The following is an 18,498-nucleotide window of genomic DNA, read 5'->3' on the forward strand; positions in this document are numbered from 1 at the left end:
GACATACACACATACATACACTTTTTCCCCATTATGTAGATAGGGGCAAAATTGTTTGGTGAATTGGAACATGCAGGGTTAAAATTTCGCCTCACAACATAGCCTATGACGCTCTCGGGGTCCAGACGTGTGACTGTGCAAAATTTTGTGGCTGTAGCTGCGACGGTGAACGTGCCAATCCTGGACATACACACATACATACATGCATACATACACACACACACACACATTGAGCTTTATATATATATATAGATATAATCATTATAATTTGTTATAACTAACCGTAGTTAGTTACTATGCCCGGGCAGAGCTGGGCTCTTCAGCTAGTATCTCTATAGAATAGTAAACTGGATAGTTTGGTTAATGAATAATGAGATGCTGCTTTTTTCTGTACAGAGTGAATCAAGTGAATTATGCCAAGTACTGCCCATACAATGGGATTGGTAGCCCAGATCTTCACAGGGGCCCACCTGGGGATTCCCCTGGTCGCCTATGGGTCAGTCCGAGTCTGTGTGCCGGTAATTTATACCCCTACTTTATTGTATACATTGCTCATAGATGTACAGGACAAGTGTGAGATATCATTTTCTGGTATTACCTCATCTCTGCTAGGAGAAATTCTTAAAATAATATTTCATCTGTGATCCTGCCCCGAATACAGATGAAATTCAGAATTACTATTACGCAATATGAGAATCTCAAAAGGAAGTCTGTTCTCTCATGCCAGCACTTTTTTCTCTGTGAGTTAAACTTTACTGGAAGGCGGAGAGTCGGGATATAAATTGCTTCACTTCTAGCAGCAAAAGGAAAGAAGAAGAGAATTTGACAACATAGATGAAGTCTGGGCCTCAGACAGAAAGTAAGTTCCTCATTCTCAAGTTTTATGTTAAGCTGCGTGTTCTTTGTTATACCTAATGACTCCGTCCATTACAGAGCAATTTGTTTTTCTGGTTTATTTCCAAAACTACTATTTAGGTAGCATGTTACTAGAGCAATTAGCAATAGTACTAAAAGAATTTTTTTCCCAAACCGTTTGAAGGAATCTTTAGCCGGATTGGAATGGTCAGGCACTTGTTTCTAGCAAACAGCTGGTAACTGATCGGGAATTTCATAAAATCGGAAGCAGATGTAAAACAGACGTAAATGAGAAGACTTGAATGTAAAACAAAGTCATAGTGTACTTTTATATCACCTTTTTGCATTTTAACAATATTTTGACAGGTAATCTGTCATCAGTTTTTTTATCCCTAACCTGAGAGAAGCATAATGTAAGGGAAGAGAACCTGATTTCAGCCATGTGTCACATACTGGGCTTCTTTCTGTAGTTTTGATAAATTCACTGTTTTATCAATATAAGATTATGACTAAGAAGCAGTGGCATAACTACACTGTGCACAGAATTATTAGCCAAGTGACAGAGGCGTAGCTAGGGGTTTGGTTCGGGGGGAGGGTCGAAACTTCTAAGTGGTCGCCTAACCGCCTAACCAGGTAACCTTGATTACAACTATGGTGGCGCCCCCTAATAGTGGATGTAGGAGAATCTCAGCAGATAAATGCGCTGTTGCTAAAAAATATCTCTCTACAAAGATTAACACTGATATTACCGCCATATGAAGACCATATAGTGGTAGATATGTAACAAGAGCAGCCGGGGGGGGGGGGGTAGTTGTGGCTGAGTTATTTAAAGGCACAGTTCACAAACAGAGTCCACTGAGCAAATGGTCAGTGGGCACCCCGGCCCCTTGCATATAAATAGACGAGACCGACACAGCTTTTCCCACGGTTTACTTTGTTCTCTCTCCGGCCACGGTAGTCCAGGCGAAATAGAGTCCAATAAGGCAACTGTTGTCCAACAGGGAATAACGTTTAATGAATGGGGATGGAATAGAATGAAATGAGTACAACACTGGATTTCCTGATCTCTTCCTGCACTCTCTACAGCTGCACCCACAGCAGCAGCAGCCAAAGATTTCCAGTAGTCCACGCGCTGGAATCTGGGCGCTTAAAACCCCTTCAGCGAGGGCCCTTCCAGAGACCTGGGGCCCGTCTTGCAGTCCTGAGTCCTCCTTTAGTCCTTAGGGCCTTTTTAGTTCTCAGTACGGGGCAACAGATCTCTCCCCTCCGGGAGTCTGGCAGTGCCTCGTCTATTCAGCATGCCTGCTCTGGGCTAGTGTACCTGAGCATCTGACTTGGGAAAGCAGCTTCCTCCCGTCTGTCTGCTGTTGGCCCAGCCCCCAACAGTTTCTGTACCTGCCTCTAAAATTTCAACTACAGCTCAACAATTACTCTTGGCAGACACAGCACATTTAACAGTGTAAAGCATAAAACACATGTTACAAATGCAGTAGAACAGACTTAAAGCAGTGTCATCCCACCGTAATATAACGTATTTACATTACAACACATAAAGTGCATGGGGTGGAGAGGAGGAGAGGGTGCAATTGAGCGGACCTGCCACCTCCTTACAGATACATGTCCTGTAGAACATATATTGTAGGATATTACAGTACAGTTATATATAGGAACTTACAGCTGATGTTGTTTCTGATGGAATCTTTCACTTTTCCATGTGGCCCAGACCGACAGGACAATTTCTTCCAGCCAGGACTCGGCTGCAGAGATTACAACAAAGAAACATTTCACTTCTCACATTTCCAAAATGGCCCCATATATCCCCAACTTGCACAAACTGCTCATCCTGCTGATACCCCAATGCTGAGCCACTTCTACCATATGTGTCCCTATTACTGCACCTACTATGTGATACTGTGTGCCCTCTAAATGGTAAAAAAAACCTCTAGAATATAGTACTGCTGGGTGCAAGTGCCCTAGAAAACAGTGCCGACGTTATGCCCCCTAGAAAGTAATAATGCCCTGTGTGTGCCCCTTTGACAGTCACAATAACCTGAGTTCCCCTATAACAATAAGTGCCCACTTTAATAATGTCCTGAGTCTTCCCCTACACAGCAGGATGCTCTCTTATACGCATCACAATGCCCCCTCACTGTATAGTATCCCTCACACAGTATACTGACCCCTTAGAAGCTCCCAAACTGTCTAATGGCTCCAACACTGAATGATGGTCTCCTCACTGTAATCCTCACACTGTATGATGCCCCCCTCACTGATGGTCCCCTAAACAGCCTCCATATAGTATAATGCACCCCATAGTCCTCTAGACAGTGTAATGCACTCCCCATAGTCCTTCATATAGTATAATGGACTCGCCATAAGCCCTCACATAGTATAATGCACTTCTCATAGGTCTCTATATAGTAAAAAGCACTCCCCATAGTCCTTCATATAGTATAATGGACTTCTCATAAGCCTTCACATAGTATAATGCACTTTTCTTAGGTCTCTATATAGTAAAATGCACTCCCCATAGGCCTCTATTTAGTATAATGCACTCCCCATACGCCTCCATATGGTATAATGCATTTCCTATAGGCCTCTGTATAGTATAATACACTCCCTATAGGCCTCTATATACAGTAGTACTGTATACTATACTCACCATAGGCCTATATATATATTATAATGCACTCCATAGAGTATGATGCAAGCTCCATAAAAAAACAATACTCACCTCTCCTCGTTCCCCTGCTGCTCAGGGCTCCCGCACATCTCAGCACAGCAGGCTCCATGTTGTGACGTAATCATGCCCGCTGCATCAGTGACGTCAGACACAGAGGGGGAAAACCTACTGTAACTGGTTTGTATAAATTCCTGTAGAGGCGTAGCTGGGGGTTCAGCTGGGGGGGTACAGTTATAGATGGTGACTTACAGCTGATGTTCTTTCTGGTGGAGTAGTTCATTTTCCCGCCTTTTCCATCTGGCACCGACCAACATGACAACTTCTTCCACCTATGACTCGTCTGCAGAGGCTACAACAAAAACACATTTGACTTCTCACATTCCCAGTCCTCATCTATACCCAACCTGCACAAACTCCTAATCCTATTGATACCCCAATACTGAGCCATTGCGTGGTACAAAAACAGAGCTCCTCTTACTGCTCAACATAATAATGCCACCACGTTTAGAGACGTGAATGCATCTCAGCCCAGGGATCCGCATGCTGTGCAGCTCTGGCTTAGCTATATTGGCGTGCTGCGTGTTCCATCTTTTAGGAGGATATTTTTTTTTCTTCTCTAGCAAGATGGTGCCGCCGGCGCCTGTGCAATAGCAGCTATCAGATCTCTATACACACCGATAGCTACTACTGCGCAGGCGCAGCGGGCACCATTTTAAAATTGATTTTTTTTTTTTTATACTACTCAGGATACCCTAACATTTATTAACAACACAGTACACATGCGATTATGCTGCGGCTGGCACTTCCCTGCAGAGGGTTTTTTTGCAGTGTGTACATATATTCATTATGTAAACTAGGGGGCAGGTCAGTGGTGACCTGTCAGCAGTCTGCATTATACCTAATCAGAGCACCACATGATGACCCTCCCACAGTCCCGCTCTGCAGCACGAGCATATCATTAACTCAAAACTGAAAATAAAGATTAAACAACAACCACAAGACGGATTTCATCAACAAAGGTACTGTATCATTTTAATCAGCATAATGGCGCCAACCTGACACTGTGTGTAGGTTACTGTGCACATGTAAGGGGGTGGCATTTCTATGGACAGTAGAGACAAACTGCCACTTTAAGAGAAAGAACCCCCTTGGCTATGTAGGGGAAGTGGGCTGACATATGGAACTGTCTGCAGAAGGAGGGTAAGGTATAGTGTGCTTTAGGTGGACTGTTGTATTTATAGATGGGAAACAGCTGGAGATAGTGGAGATGGGTGTAATACTGGTAATACTGAAGTTTGGCCACAAGATGGCAGTAGAGAGTTGTGAGAAAAGGACTGAACATCAGCTTAGGGCTACGGAACCGCACAGTCATGGGGGACGGGGTTACAAGGACTCTAGGGGGAATTCCCAAGGAGGGGGATAAAAGGAAGACCGAAAGTTCTAGAAGTGGTCAGTCCAGAGAGAAGAGCTCAGGAGGAGAGAAGACCAAAGGGAGAGGTGGACAAAGAAGAAGCTCCGGAAAGGACTGGCAACAGTCAGGGGGGTGGCCCTGACGGGTGAAGCCACAGACGGAGAGAGAGCCTGGGGTACCACAAGACGGATGGACTCGAACGGGTGAAGCGCTTTGGTGGTAGGCCTAGGGCAGCCACAGTGAAAGAGCTGCGAGGGACATCAAACAGGAAAGGAAGGAAGTGAAGGTACCCGGGCCTGTGTGCAGAGTCGAGCAGCTGCTGTGTAATGCTGCGGAGTCGAGCAGCTGCTGTGTTGTGCTGCGGAGTCGAGCAGCTGTTGTGTGGTACTGCGGGTCGTTGAGAGGACAGCCAATAAAGAGGACCTGTTGGACGCACTACAGTCTCTGTCTCAGTCTGTTTGCGGCGGTAAAGAGGACCACCCCCAATCGACTCACGTACCTACATTTCGCGTAGTCGGCAGGATCATCACCGCTAATACACCATCTTCTGCAGTAAGCCTGCACCGAAGATCCAAAGGACCTAAGCTGAACGGGTTGAAGAATTTCTTTGTGGATTACAAAATTGGACTGTGACCAGGATTGTCGGTTTTCATCAGGCGGATCCGGAGCGGAAAAGGGCTTGACAGAATGGCTGTGGCGCTCCAGCGGCAGAAAGAAGCACAGGAGTTTGCAGCTACATTGGACAATCTGGGACTATGTTGCACCCGCCCCTGGGGGGGAGCGGCGTACATCTGGAGACAGCCGCCTCCTCATGCTGGACCCTGGAAGATGGGTGGAGAGGCCAACCAACACCCCACCCGAGAATGGGAGTGACCCAGGTGGAGAGGCTGGGTGTGGCTGCTTGGTGCCATTAAGCTTCTGCACATCGGACGAGATGCGTCACTGCAGCTGCTGTGGCCTCGGACGCGTGGAATGGAAGTGGCGTCAGGAGATCAAGTCCCGTCAGGAGAGCTGCCCCTGGGAGCCACTGTCGGTACCCCGGACGCCTATCAAGGAAGAGGAGCGACCCCGGACCCTGCTGAAATGGTCGCTGGAAGAACCACCAAGGAGTCTCCCCGCGGAACCACCGGGCCTGAAGGCTGGCCCTGCCTGATGACAGGGTGAAGATCGTCGGCTGCTGGAGGAGCTGCAGGATGCTCTGTCGGAAGCCACGGCGCCAGGGAAGGTGAGCGTTCCCCCGGCTCCGCAGGCAGCTCCCGTTCCCCCGTCTCGTGCACAAGCCAGGCCCTGCCATCGGCTCCCGGCCTCTCCGCTCGGCCTCCTGCCCTCCCGCGACCTCGGCTCTGGATGACTTCGTGGCCCTGGCGGGGCCGACCACCGTTCCCGTCCACGACCCCGAGCCGCCCCATCCGGCGGTGCTCAGTCCCGCGTCTCCGGTGCGGAACAGACCCACGGCGACTCCTGCCGTGCTCCACACCCCGGCGGCGGCCTACCCATCTCGGCCTGCCGCTGCCACGATCCCGCTCCAGTCCGCCACGGAGGCCGGGCCGCCAGCCTCCGCGGCCTCCTTGCTGACAGCCGCGGCCTACTCCGTGGCCGCTCCGGCTCCACTCATAGTGTCGGTCGCGGCCTACCCGCTGACGGCCACGGCCATCTCTGCCCCACGCCAGGTCCCCGCTGCGGCCTATGTGGTGACATCTGCGGCCGCCTGTGCCCCGCTGCCGACCCCGGCCCGTTCGCTGGGCTCTGTGGCCTACACCGGACCCTCCGCCTGGGTTGCGGAGGTCATTTAGCAAAAGAAGGCCAAAGAGCGGGAGGTGTGGGCACTGCTGCACTAGAAGGGGGAGGCAGCCATGTCTACCCCTCGATCATATGGCCGGCTCTTGGACACCAACACTGTAAAAGGTTACGGGTTTATTCGGGACCTCGCAACCGGCCACAAAGTCTATCTCAACATGGCTTCTATTAAGCACGGGCGGGCTCTGCGGGAGGGAGACCTGGTCTCCTGTTACAAGGAGTACTGCCCCCGCGGCTACTATGCGGTGACAGTCATTGCATATCCCGAGGGGTATGAGCCCCCATAAAAGTGAAGAGGACTCCTGGGTCTTGGGCATCAGGGACACTCGAGGCCCAGAACAGTTCAAGCATCCGGGGACTTCACGGCTGTGGAATTCCCTGCTGATTGGCAAAACATCGGCCGCCAGGAGGTGGCCCGGAGTATCCTTCAAAATGGACTGCCGGGACTGCTGTGAGCTGTTGCATAGCATGGGGACAGTTCGATGTCCTCGAAGCAGGAAAATATGCCCACTCCTGAAGAGGCAGGGATGCATGGGAGGGGAAGTGCTCTCCTTAAAGGAAGGGGGAGCACCAATGTTCATGTTTTGTTTTAAAAAAAAATGTTTTGTCTTACTTGAAAATGCTGAAAGTAAAGGAGAAGTTAAAGGCGGTAGTATTAAAACATAGTATAGTTAAAAACTATGTATAATATATAATAGTTGATTTGAAATGTTATTTGCATCTAAAAATAAGAATGTTCAACAGGTCCCGGGTACTAAGGGTACAGAGGAAAAACGCCGACCATGACTATTCAATTTGACAGGACAAAGAGACAGAATCATAGAAACATAGAATCGTAGAGTTGGAAGGGACTTCCTGGGCCATCTGGTCCAACCCCCTGCTCAAAAGCAGGATTCGCTAAATCATCCCAGACAGATGTTTGTCCAGCCTCTGTTTAAAGACTTCTATTGAAGGAGAACTCACCACCTCTCGTGGCAGCCTGTTCCACTCATTGATCACTCTGTCAAAAAGTTTTTTCTAATATCTAATCTGTGTCTCCTCCCATTCTGTTTCATCCCATTGCTTCTAGCCTTTCCTTGTGCAAATGAGAATAAATATGATCCTTCTACAATGTGACAACCCTTGAGATATTTGTAGACAGCTATTAAGTCTCCTCTCAATCTTCTCTTCTGCAAGCTAAACATTACCAAATCCTGTAACCTTTCCTCATAAGACAGGGTTTGCAGACCGGTCACCATTCTGGTCGCTCTTTTCTGAACTTGCTCCAGTTTGTTGATTTTTAAAATGTGTTGCCCAAAACTGGACACAGTATTCCAGATGAGGTCTGACCAAAGAGAAGTAGAGGGCAGTAATGACTTCACGTGATCTAGACTGTATGCTTCTGTTAATACATCCTAGAATTGCATTTGCCTTTTTTTGCTGCTGCACCACACTGTTGACTCATATTCAGTCTGTGATCTATTAGTATACCCAAGTCTTTTTCACATGTGCTGTTGCTTAGCCCTATTCCTCCCATTCTGTATATGCTTTTTTCATTTTTATTGCCCAGATGTAGTACTTTGCATTTTTCCCTGTTAAAAACCATTCTGTTAGTTGCTGCCCACTGCTCCAGTTTATTTATATATTTTTGAATTCTCTCTCTTCTCTAGTATTAGCTATCCCTCCTAGCTTTGTGTCATCAGCAAATTTAATCAGTTTACCCTCAATTCCTTCATCTAAATTGTTGATAAAGATGTTGAACAATACAGAGCCCAGGACAGAGCCCTGTGGTACCCCACTTGAGACATTCTTCCAACTGGATGAGCAGCCATTTATGACCACTCTTTGGGTCCGATCACTAAGCCAGTTATGAATCCACCTAACAGTTGCCTTGTCCATTCCATAATTAGCCATTTTTTCAGTAAGGATTGTGTGAGATACTTTGTCAAATGCTTTGTTGAAGTCAAGATATACTATATCTACAGCATTTCCCTGATCCACCCAATCAGTGATTCTGTCATAGAAGGAAATTAAGTTAGTCTGACATGACTTATTAGTTACAAACCCATGCTGACTGTTTAATCACTTCATTCTTATCCAGGTACTTGCATACATGTTGTTTAATAATTTGTTCAAAGATCTTTCCTGGTATAGAAGTCAGACTCACTGGCCTATAGTTGCCTGGGTCCACCTTCTTCCCCTTTTTGAAGATAGGAACTACATTTGCTCTTCTCCAGTCTTCTGGGTCTTCTGTTTTCCAAGAATTTTCAAAGATTATGGAGAAGGGTTCAAAAATTTCTTCTGCTATCTCCTTCAGTACTCTGGGGTGTAATTCATCTGGACCTGGAGACTTGAATTCATTTAGGTTAGCTAAGTGTTTCCTCACTATATCTCTATTTTTAGATATCCTTGATTCTTCTATTCCCTTAATAGGACAGTGAAGAACAGCTGATGTTACATTTCCTTTCTGAGAGAAAACAGATGCAAAATAGGAATTTAAAAGTTCGGCCTTCTCAACACCCTGTCTTACCATTTCATCATTTTCATCCTGTAAAAATCCTATAGCATCTTTGACTTTTCTTTTACTTTTGACATATCCCCGAAATCCTTTATTATTGCTTTTGATGTCTCTTGCAAGCCTCAATTCATTGTCAGCTTTAGATAATCTGGTTTGTGCCCTGCAAGTTCTGCAGACAGCATTATATTCTTCTTTAGATATGCCTCCCTCTTTCCATTTCATAAACATTTCTTTCTTCCTTTTTAGCATGTGCTTAAGCTCTGTGTTCATCCATCCGGGTTTCCTTAAATGCTTCCTATTCTTCCCTCTTTTCGGAATTGTTAACAATTGTGCTTTGAGAATTTCATTTTTTTGAAGATTTCCCATCCTTCCTGGACATTTTTCTCCTTAAGGATATCCAGCCATTGGATCCCTCCAATTCTCTTTCTGAATCCCTTAAAATCTGCCTTTCTGAAGTCTAACCTTGACATCTGAGTCTTCACAGGTCTTCCTCCTCTACTTATCCAAAATTCTAAAATTGCATGGTCGCTACCTCCTAGGGTCCCAGCCACTTTTACCTTCTCAACCATTTCCATTACAATTATAGACGGAATTGTAACAGACAGCGATTCATAGGTCAGGCCCGAGTACCACGAACACCCCAAAAGGAGAGGAGGACGCTGACGATGACCTGGTAGGTTAGGGCCACGGTCATTGCGCTCCAAATTTGCAAAATGTCACAGGACGGGAGAAAAGTGGGGAGTATGCACCCGTAGAGGAATCCGGGTGGTCTTAGCCCAACCAGACGGAATTGTCATAGTGGCGTACGCGCCGGCGGGTAGCCGTAAGCTACTCGGAGCATGGTTGCTCCCGGTTTAGTTCAGCCTCCCACGTATCGCGGGCCTGGCTCAACAACCAGTCTGACAAAAGAAGGTGGGGAAGTTTCAGAACGAAAAAGAGGGGAACGAGATTGTCGAGGGTGACAATGGTCAAAGGAAGGGTGAGTGTAGGAGAAGTGGGCTGACATACGGACCTGTCTGCAGAAGGAGGGTAAGATATAGTGTGCTTTAGGTGGACTGTTGTATTTATAGATGTGAAACAGCTGGAGATAGTGGAGATGAGTGTAATACTGGCAATACTAAAGTTTGGCCACAAGATGGCAGTAGAGAGTTGTGAGAAAAGGACTGAACAGGGCTACAAAACCGCACAGGAGTCGAGCAGCTGCTGTGTGGTGCTGTGGAGTCGAGCAGCTGCTGTGTGGTGCTGCGGTCGTCGAGAGGACAGCCAATAAAGAGGACCTGTTGGATGCACTATAGTCTCTGTCTCAGTCTGTTCGCGGCGGTAAGAGGACCACCCCCCAGTCAGCTCACCTACCTACAGCTAGAGCAATTGGACATTCCGATCTCCCCTGCAATAAGACTGTTTTTGATTTGTTCTGCCTGCTAGGAGAGGGGACTGGGAGGGGCTGTGTTTCCAGGGAGTGGTCTGAGCTTGGAGTCTGAAGGAAAATGGCGTGCTGGATTCTGTGTGGAGAAAAACGTGCAGCTTAGAACTGACTGAACCTGTGGGATTGTGTACCCTTCCGGGGATAACAAAGGTGGTTTTTCCTGTGTTACTGCGAGGAGCCACGAAGATATACAAGGAAGGAACAGGCTCGGGATCTTCACACAAGGACCACATTGCACAGAGCTTCCAGGGAGGACGTCGCATCATCTTCCAGAGAACTGCAGGGGGCCCCCAGAAAGGAACTGCAACTCCAACTTCACCTTGAGTGTTAACCCCATGTGCGCACATGTTTAGGGCTTAGGATAGGCTGCAATAGACAGAGCACGGTAGCCGTGCAGCGGCCAGATAAGCTATAGTTAGAGTAGCTGCATACTGTACTGTCCACTCACTCCCTCCTAGACCCTTCACAGTCCGGTTTCCGCCCCCTACATTCGACAGAAACTGCACTCATCAAAGTGACCAATGACCTTCTGACAGCAAAACGTAATGGTGACCATTCTCTGCTCATTCTTCTCGACCTTTCTGCAGCTTTCGACACTGTTGACCATCCTCTCCTACTCTCTAGGCTCCAGTCACTAGGCATTAAGGACACTGCTCTTTCCTGGTTCTCCTCCTATCTTTCCGACCGCTCCTTCAGTGTTCTGTTTTCTGGCTCCACTTCATCTCCTCTTCCTCTCACTGTTGGGGTACCTCAGGGCTCAGTCCTTGGCCCCCTTCTCTTCTCTCTCTATACAGCCCCAATTGGACAGACCATAAGCAGATTTGGCTTTCAGTACCATCTTTATGCTGATGACACACAACTGTACACATCATCCCCTGACCTTACCTCCGCTGTACTACAGAACGCCACTGACTGTCTGTCTGCAGTCTCCAACATCATGTCTGCTCTCTATCTGAAACTCAACCTCTCCAAAACTGAACTTCTTCTGCTCCCACCATCTACTAACCTCCCTAAATCTGACATTTCCCTCTCTGTGGGTGGCACCATAATAACACCCCGACAGCAGGTGCGCTGTCTGGGTGTTATGTTCGACTCCGATCTCTCCTTCACCTCCCATATACAATCTCTTGCCCGCTCATGCCGCTTACACCTAAAGAACATCTCTAGAATCCGCCCTTTTCTCACCATGGAAACAACAAAAACTCTCACTGTCGCCCTGATCCACTCCCGCCTAGACTACTGTAATGCTCTATTAATTGGCCTCCCTCTCACTCGACTCTCCCCTCTCCAGTCTATCCTTAATGCAGCAGCCAGGGTTGTCCATCTGGCTAATCGTTTCTCAGACGCGTCCGCTCTTCGCCAGTCGTTACACTGGCTGCCAATTCATTACAGGGTACAATTCAAAGTACTTGTTCTCACCCACAAAGCTCTCCACAGTGCGGCACCCCCTTACATCTCCTCCCTCATTTCTGTCTATCGGCCTAACCGACCGCTGCGCTCTGCAAATGACTTTCGACTAACCTCTGCCCTAATCCGTACCTCCCACTCCCGACTCCAAGACTTCTCCCGTGCTGCGCCAATCCTCTGGAATGCTCTACCCCAAAATATTAGGACCATCCACAATTTGCATAGTTTTAGGCGCTCGCTCAAAACACATTTGTTCAGAGCGGCCTATCACATTCAGTAATCAAAGTCATGTTTGTGTGTGTGTAGCCCATTCACTATCTCCATCTAACCCCCACCCCCTGAAGATGGCTGGACCGTCATTGTAAATACATCATTGTAAATACAAACCTGTGCTTTGTATCCCCCCCACCTCATTGTAGATTGTAAGCTCCACGAGCAGGGTCGTCTTATTTCGCTTTAATTATTGTATTGTTAACGTTGTTACTTATGACTGTTGTGTTTGAAACTGTTCAACTGTAAAGCGCTGCGGAATATGTTGGCGCTATATAAATAAAGATTATTATTATTATTATTATTATTATATTATTGTATTGTTTTGCCTTCTGAAAAATACACTGATCTGTAATAGTTGGTGCTCCGTGCCATTTGTACGGCCCAGCTAGAGAATATCACTTTTGTAAATTGTTTTATGTCATTGCATACCCCTGGTTACACTTTCCTAACACTGCATTCCTTGCCTGTAAATAAATTAACCCTTTGTTGTTTGCACCTCATCTTGTGTACCGTAGTCTCCCTGCCTTGTGGTGGTCCCCGGCCATCGCTTCACACAATCCTGCTGAAAGGTTCCCTTTAAGTTAGTGGTGTGCTTCAGGCTCTAGGTGGATGTGTTGTAGGTGTCATTGCCACGTTGTGTTGATGTTCTGAGATGTTCTGCCTGCTCCAAATTAAATACTTAAATCCAAATACATGCACGTAAGAGCCACACTGACACACTGAGCATCAAAGCAGATCTCTCTTTATTATATCATAGGTAAGTGATTATATAGACATTTTCTAGACAATCATTGTAGCAATATAATTGGCTCGGCTTATCTTTGCATATGTGCTGGCATTATCATACAAACATCTCAGTGGCTAAAGTTAATATTGTCTACATCCAGCTGAAGAGTTTACATGTGGCTCTATTTCTTCTTTACTTTAACTTTGCTGTGTGCTATCGCTAAATCCAGTTAGACAAAGAAAACTCCTGAGATACACCTTATCTCAACACATGCACACATACTCAGTCTCCATGTCACAGAAGAGGAGATACAGATAGAAAAACAAAAATTGAGTCAAGATAGATAAATAAATTTTGCTCTCACATAAGTGATTTGCAGCTGGGTTCACATTGTACCTATAGGTAATTAAATTTTCAATACCAGGTATTATTTAGAAAAAAATTCTACGAATAAAAAACATATATATGGTACTGCTACAATTTAACCAAACCAAAAAAATGAACTGGATTATATGTTGGTATACATGCAAAATGGAGCAAGTTCTCATTGGCCATTAACCCCTTCCTGACCTGCTCCGTACTAGTACTGCTCTGCGGGAACTGCGCTCCCACAAACTGCAGTATATGTACGGCGCACCAATCGCGCGACCTCACACTGAGTGCCGCGGCGATCGGGTGTGGGTGTCAGCTCTGTGTGAACACCGATCGCGGGCGTTTAACCCCTCTGATGCCACTGTCAATAGTGACAGCGACATCGAGGCGATTGCACACAGGAAGGGGGCTCCCTGAGTGCTCCTGTAGGGGGGTCAACGAGGCAGAGGGTACCTGTGTGCTAGGTCCAGAACTAGAGAGGCTGCATCCACTGTTCCCACGGGGAAGCCTGAGTGAGGCGTATCTTCCCCTGTTGCCTGGGGGAAGCTCTAGAGAGGAGGGCCTTCCTGCTGTCAGAGGGGGCAGAAGAGGTGAAAAAAGAAGCACGCGAAGGAAGGCAGTTTGGCGCCAGGGCAGAGCAGCACGCAGTCAGGAGAGAGGTGTGCCCCACTCCCCATCCCAACACAGAGTACTGATGTTGCGACAGAGCGGGCTGCAGTCGACCAAAAGGGCAGGGACTGCTGTGCTAAGGGAAGCAGTGTGCCCAGCAGTAATCCAGAGAGAGCCGTGCAGAGCAGAGCCGAGTAGAGCTGTGTACACAGAGCAGAGCCGTGCAGAGCAGAGCCGTGTACACAGAGCAGAGCCGAGCAGGGTGTTGCAGCAGCCACAGAGAGTAATGCTTCGGCCAGGAGCACCAGCGTATACTACGTGACCATGAGTAGCGCACACGCGCTGCCCACGAGGAATTACATAGAAGTCTGACATTTGTGCCCTGACGTTGGCAGAGAATAGTTGTTCTGACCCTTGTTAACTGACTACACTAGTTAAGATAGTTAAGGAGCCACGTTGGGCTCACACAGGACTGTGGCCCGTGCTTTTGTTAGCCACATCACTATATGGACAAGGGGCAGTGGAAGGTACCGGAGACTGACCACTGCCGCCAGAAGACGGACCAATGACTACAGTATCATTCTGGAAAAGGCACTGCGCCCGCCGTTGCTAGCGGCTATTGAGTTCGCAGCAGGAGCTGCAGTGTTAGGACTTCCTGATACGCTTGCTACCGAAGTGTCGTTATTTGTACCGTTGTACTTCACTTTGCCATTCATACTGTTTAACTCTTTACCCCCCTGCGTGGAGTATTCCCCTGTAAATAAACCTGACAACCCTTGCTCTGCCTCCCGTTCATCACTGCGATTTCTACACTTGGCGTAGTCGGCAGGATGCAGTCTGCGGATGCCAAGGTGGCAGACCAAGAGGTTGGGGGAGCTCTAGGGGCCAGTATACCGCTGGGGACAATTTTGAGTAATCTTCCCAAGTTTACAGGGAACAATGTTCTGTTATGGAGTTGGACTGAGCGCAGGCCCGGATTGGTTATATGCCCAAACGGGCATTTTCCCGCTGGGCCGCTGTCATGTGGGGCGCTGTCATGTGGGCCGTGGGCGGCAGCGCCAGCTCATCTGGCCGCTTGCCAGCTGATGCGGCCACTGGCCTGGCTGTTGTTCCTGCCGCCGGCCCTCTGCACACACTGCAGGGAGATAAGCGGCCATGCACCCCATCCTCGCCCTAGCTTGAGACCCCCCCTCTCAGCCACTCACAACGTCGCTTGCCTGCTCTCTTTGCTATACACAGGACCTGTGATGAGGTCACAGGAGGGGAGGAGTCAGGGGTCACATGATCAGGAGCCTTTGTCCAGACCCCTGATCATGTGACCCCTGACTCCGCCCCTCCTGTGACCCCATCACAGGTCCTGTGCGCACAGCGCTGCCTCTTGGTGTCTGCCGGACTCTGCTGTGCTGGTTGTCATGGTGCTGAATGAGGTAAGTATGTGTGGAGTCAGGAGGGGTTTACAGGGTAGATGCAGCAGAGCTGTGTGTGTATGAGGTGTACGGAGTGGAGCCGTGTGTGTACAAGGTGTACGGAGCGGAGCAGTGTGTGTACGAGGTGTACGGAGCGGAGCAGTGTGTGTACGAGGTGTACGGAGTGGAGCCGCGTGTGTATACGAGGTGTACGGAGTGGAGCTGGATGTGTAGGGGTGGGGTCAGGAGGGGTTTACAGGGTAGATGCAGCAGAGCTGGATGTGTACGAGTTGTGCGGAGAGGAGCCGTGTGTGTATGAGGTGTACAGACCGGAGCCGCGTGTACGAGGTGTATGCAGAGGAGCCGCGCGTGTACGAGGTGTACGGAGCGGAGCCGTGTGTGTATGGAGAGGAGCTGGATGTGTACGAGGTGTACGGAGAGGAGCCATGCGTGTACGAGGTGTACGGAGAGGAGCCGCGCATGTACGAGGTGTACAGAGCGGAGCCGTGCGTGTACGGGGTGTACGGAGAGGAGTCGTGGGTGTACGGAGAGGAGCCGCACGTGTACGGGGTGTATGGAGAGGAGCCGCGTGTGTACGGGGTGTACGGAGAGGAGCCGTGCGTGTACGAGCTGTACGGACTGGAGCCGTGTGTGTACTTGGTGTACGGAGCGGAGCCGCGTGTGTACGGAGTGGAGCCATATGTGTAGGGGATATACGGAACGGAGCCAAGTGTGTACGAAGCATGCAAAGCGGGCTTCTCCCACGGACACAGGAGTACACGGCGGAGCCCCGAGGAGCATTTTAAAACTCACACATGACATTCCACCGGAAGTGATATGCTGGAAGCTGACCGGAAATGAGATAATTTCATGAGGAGATTGTGATGGAACTAGGAATGCTTCAGTTCCATCACCATGTCCTCCTCCGACAGCGCACACAGCAGGATCGCCTTGGAATCGGGGATGCCGGCCATGTGAGCGGATCATGATATGTCCTGCATCGGGAGGCTCAAGTGGGCACTACAATGGGAGCCGGGCTGCTATTGTATCTTTATAGAATCTTTCTTTCTTTCTCATTCTCTGTTCTGTCTTTCCCTCATTTTCTTTCTCTCTCTCTCTGTTCTTTCTTTCTCGCTCTCTCTAATCTTTCTTTTTTCTTTCTCTCTCTGTTCTTTCTTTCCCCTCTTTCTTTCTTTTTCTTTCATCTCTTTCTTTCTCTCTGTTCTTTCTTTCTTTTCTTTACTTCTTTCTTTCTCTCTCTGTTCTTTCTCTGTCTCTCTCTGTTCTTTCTTTCTTTCCCCTCTTTCTTTCTCTCTCTATTCTCTCTCTCGCTCTCCTTTCTTTCTCTCTGTTTTCTTTTTTCTCTCTCTCTCTCTCTGTTTTCTCTCTTCCTTAGTGCCAGCCACTGTGCCCTCAGTACCAGTCAGTGTGATCAGCAGTGCTAAATGGGTGCGGTTGGACGTGGACATGGGTGTGAATAGTTGCGAAATGGATCTGGCCGGGGCGTGACCTAAAATTTGCTGTCTTTCTCCCTCTTTCCCTTCTTCAAAAGTTGGGAGGTATGATAGGGGCGGCTGTGACCAGGTGGTCTGGTTGCCCAATGGATAGCAGTTCTGCCAGGAATTCTGTCACTGTGCGTACAAAAGGGGACAGAGCTTTGGGAGGAGTACTGTACCGAAAAGCAATAAATAGGACTCAGCTGAAATACTGGGCACAGCTCTGACTACATGTTATATAGTCGTGTTAATCCCCTCTCACTTCTTGTAACCTACAAGTGTACAAAGATATTATATAGTCACCATGTGACTAGTGGGCCTGTGTAACTTCAAATGCCAGAGCTGAATTTTAGTCCCAGTCCGGCCCTGACTGAGCGGGTCAAGGGGATGATGACCCCATGACTCCCGCATTAGAGGCGGAGGTTGCCATGATGGCTCTGGTTGGAGAAGCAAGGAACTCCGTCATGGTACGACCCCTAGCGAATGAGACATGTTTGACAAGGTGTTGCAGATACTAGAGTAGACACATGGTGACCCCACGGACATAGGGGAGTTATTCATGCATTTATTTAGGCATATTCAAACAGAGGGGGAGATTGTGACACAGTATATGAACGTATTACAGGAAAATCCACACTGCCATTATTACGAAAGACAACGCAGGCGTAGAACCCCCTGACCTAGTGCTGTGAGACCAGTTGGTGACAGGCTTACGAGACGTGCTGTTAAAGCAGGCTTTGTGGGAGCGCTTGCAGACATACCCGCACATGATGTTTACTGAAGTGGGGAGCGAAGCGCGTATACGAGAGCAGGGGGTTGCAGCCTTGACAGGGAAAGGTCCAGTGTTGCGGAGTACCCACCCCGATCGAGGAAGAGCCGAAGTGGTCCCGTGAATTATGGCAAAGAATGGAAAAAATTTGGCAAGAAGTCGAAGGCCTGAATAAAACCATTGCTGCTGTCCTTGGAGCTCAGCATCATACCCCAAGGCAACTTGCAGAAAAAAATAAAGGATGTTAAAGGAGAGGTGCGAAGCATCAGATGTACCCCAGCAATCGCCACAAAATTTTCTTCCAGGTCATGAAGAACGATCGCAGATGGGATACACTTCCCGTAGAGGCCGATGAACCAGACTGAAGTGCCTACCAGACAGGTGCAGAAGAAGGTGTTGGACATGTGGAAAACTGGGACACCCGTCCAGAAGTTGCCTGACCCAAGACAGCCAACGGCGAAGATTTACTCATCTCTCCAAAGGTACTGATAATTGGAGAGAATGTCGCCCCTTGGAGAAATGGTATGGCAAGAGGAGAGGAGCCGCACCTAGAGCCAGACAGAGCCACGACAACGGACGCCGAGAAGAGATGGAGAAGGCGTGGACTGTCCATGGTGAGAAGTCTGCACTGTCCAGGCGCATGGAGGCGAGTGTGGTGTAACTCCAACCTGGATCTGAAGGTCCCGTTGAATCTCACAGGAGAAGAAGGAACATCTGCCCGAGTGGTCCACTGGAGTAAATCGCTACCTTGCCCACCACAAGAACCTGAC

At 48.4% G+C, this 18,498-nt stretch overlaps 1 protein-coding gene across 1 annotated transcript in view; it reads left to right on the forward strand.

The window, feature by feature from the left end:
* The first annotated feature begins 635 nt into the window (after window positions 1-635).
* Window positions 636-18,498, forward strand: part of CD14 (CD14 molecule) — a 33,073-nt gene continuing 15,210 nt past the window's right edge. Inside the window, exon 1 of the mRNA XM_073568083.1 lies at window positions 636-859. The gene's annotated coding sequence lies outside the window, so the exon portion shown is untranslated. The remainder of the gene's footprint in view (window positions 860-18,498) is intronic.

This window comes from Dendrobates tinctorius, unplaced genomic scaffold (genome assembly GCF_039654945.1).
Source record: "Dendrobates tinctorius isolate UK_male_01 unplaced genomic scaffold, ASM3965494v1 ptg000020l, whole genome shotgun sequence".
Lineage (NCBI taxonomy): Eukaryota > Metazoa > Chordata > Amphibia > Anura > Dendrobatidae > Dendrobates > Dendrobates tinctorius.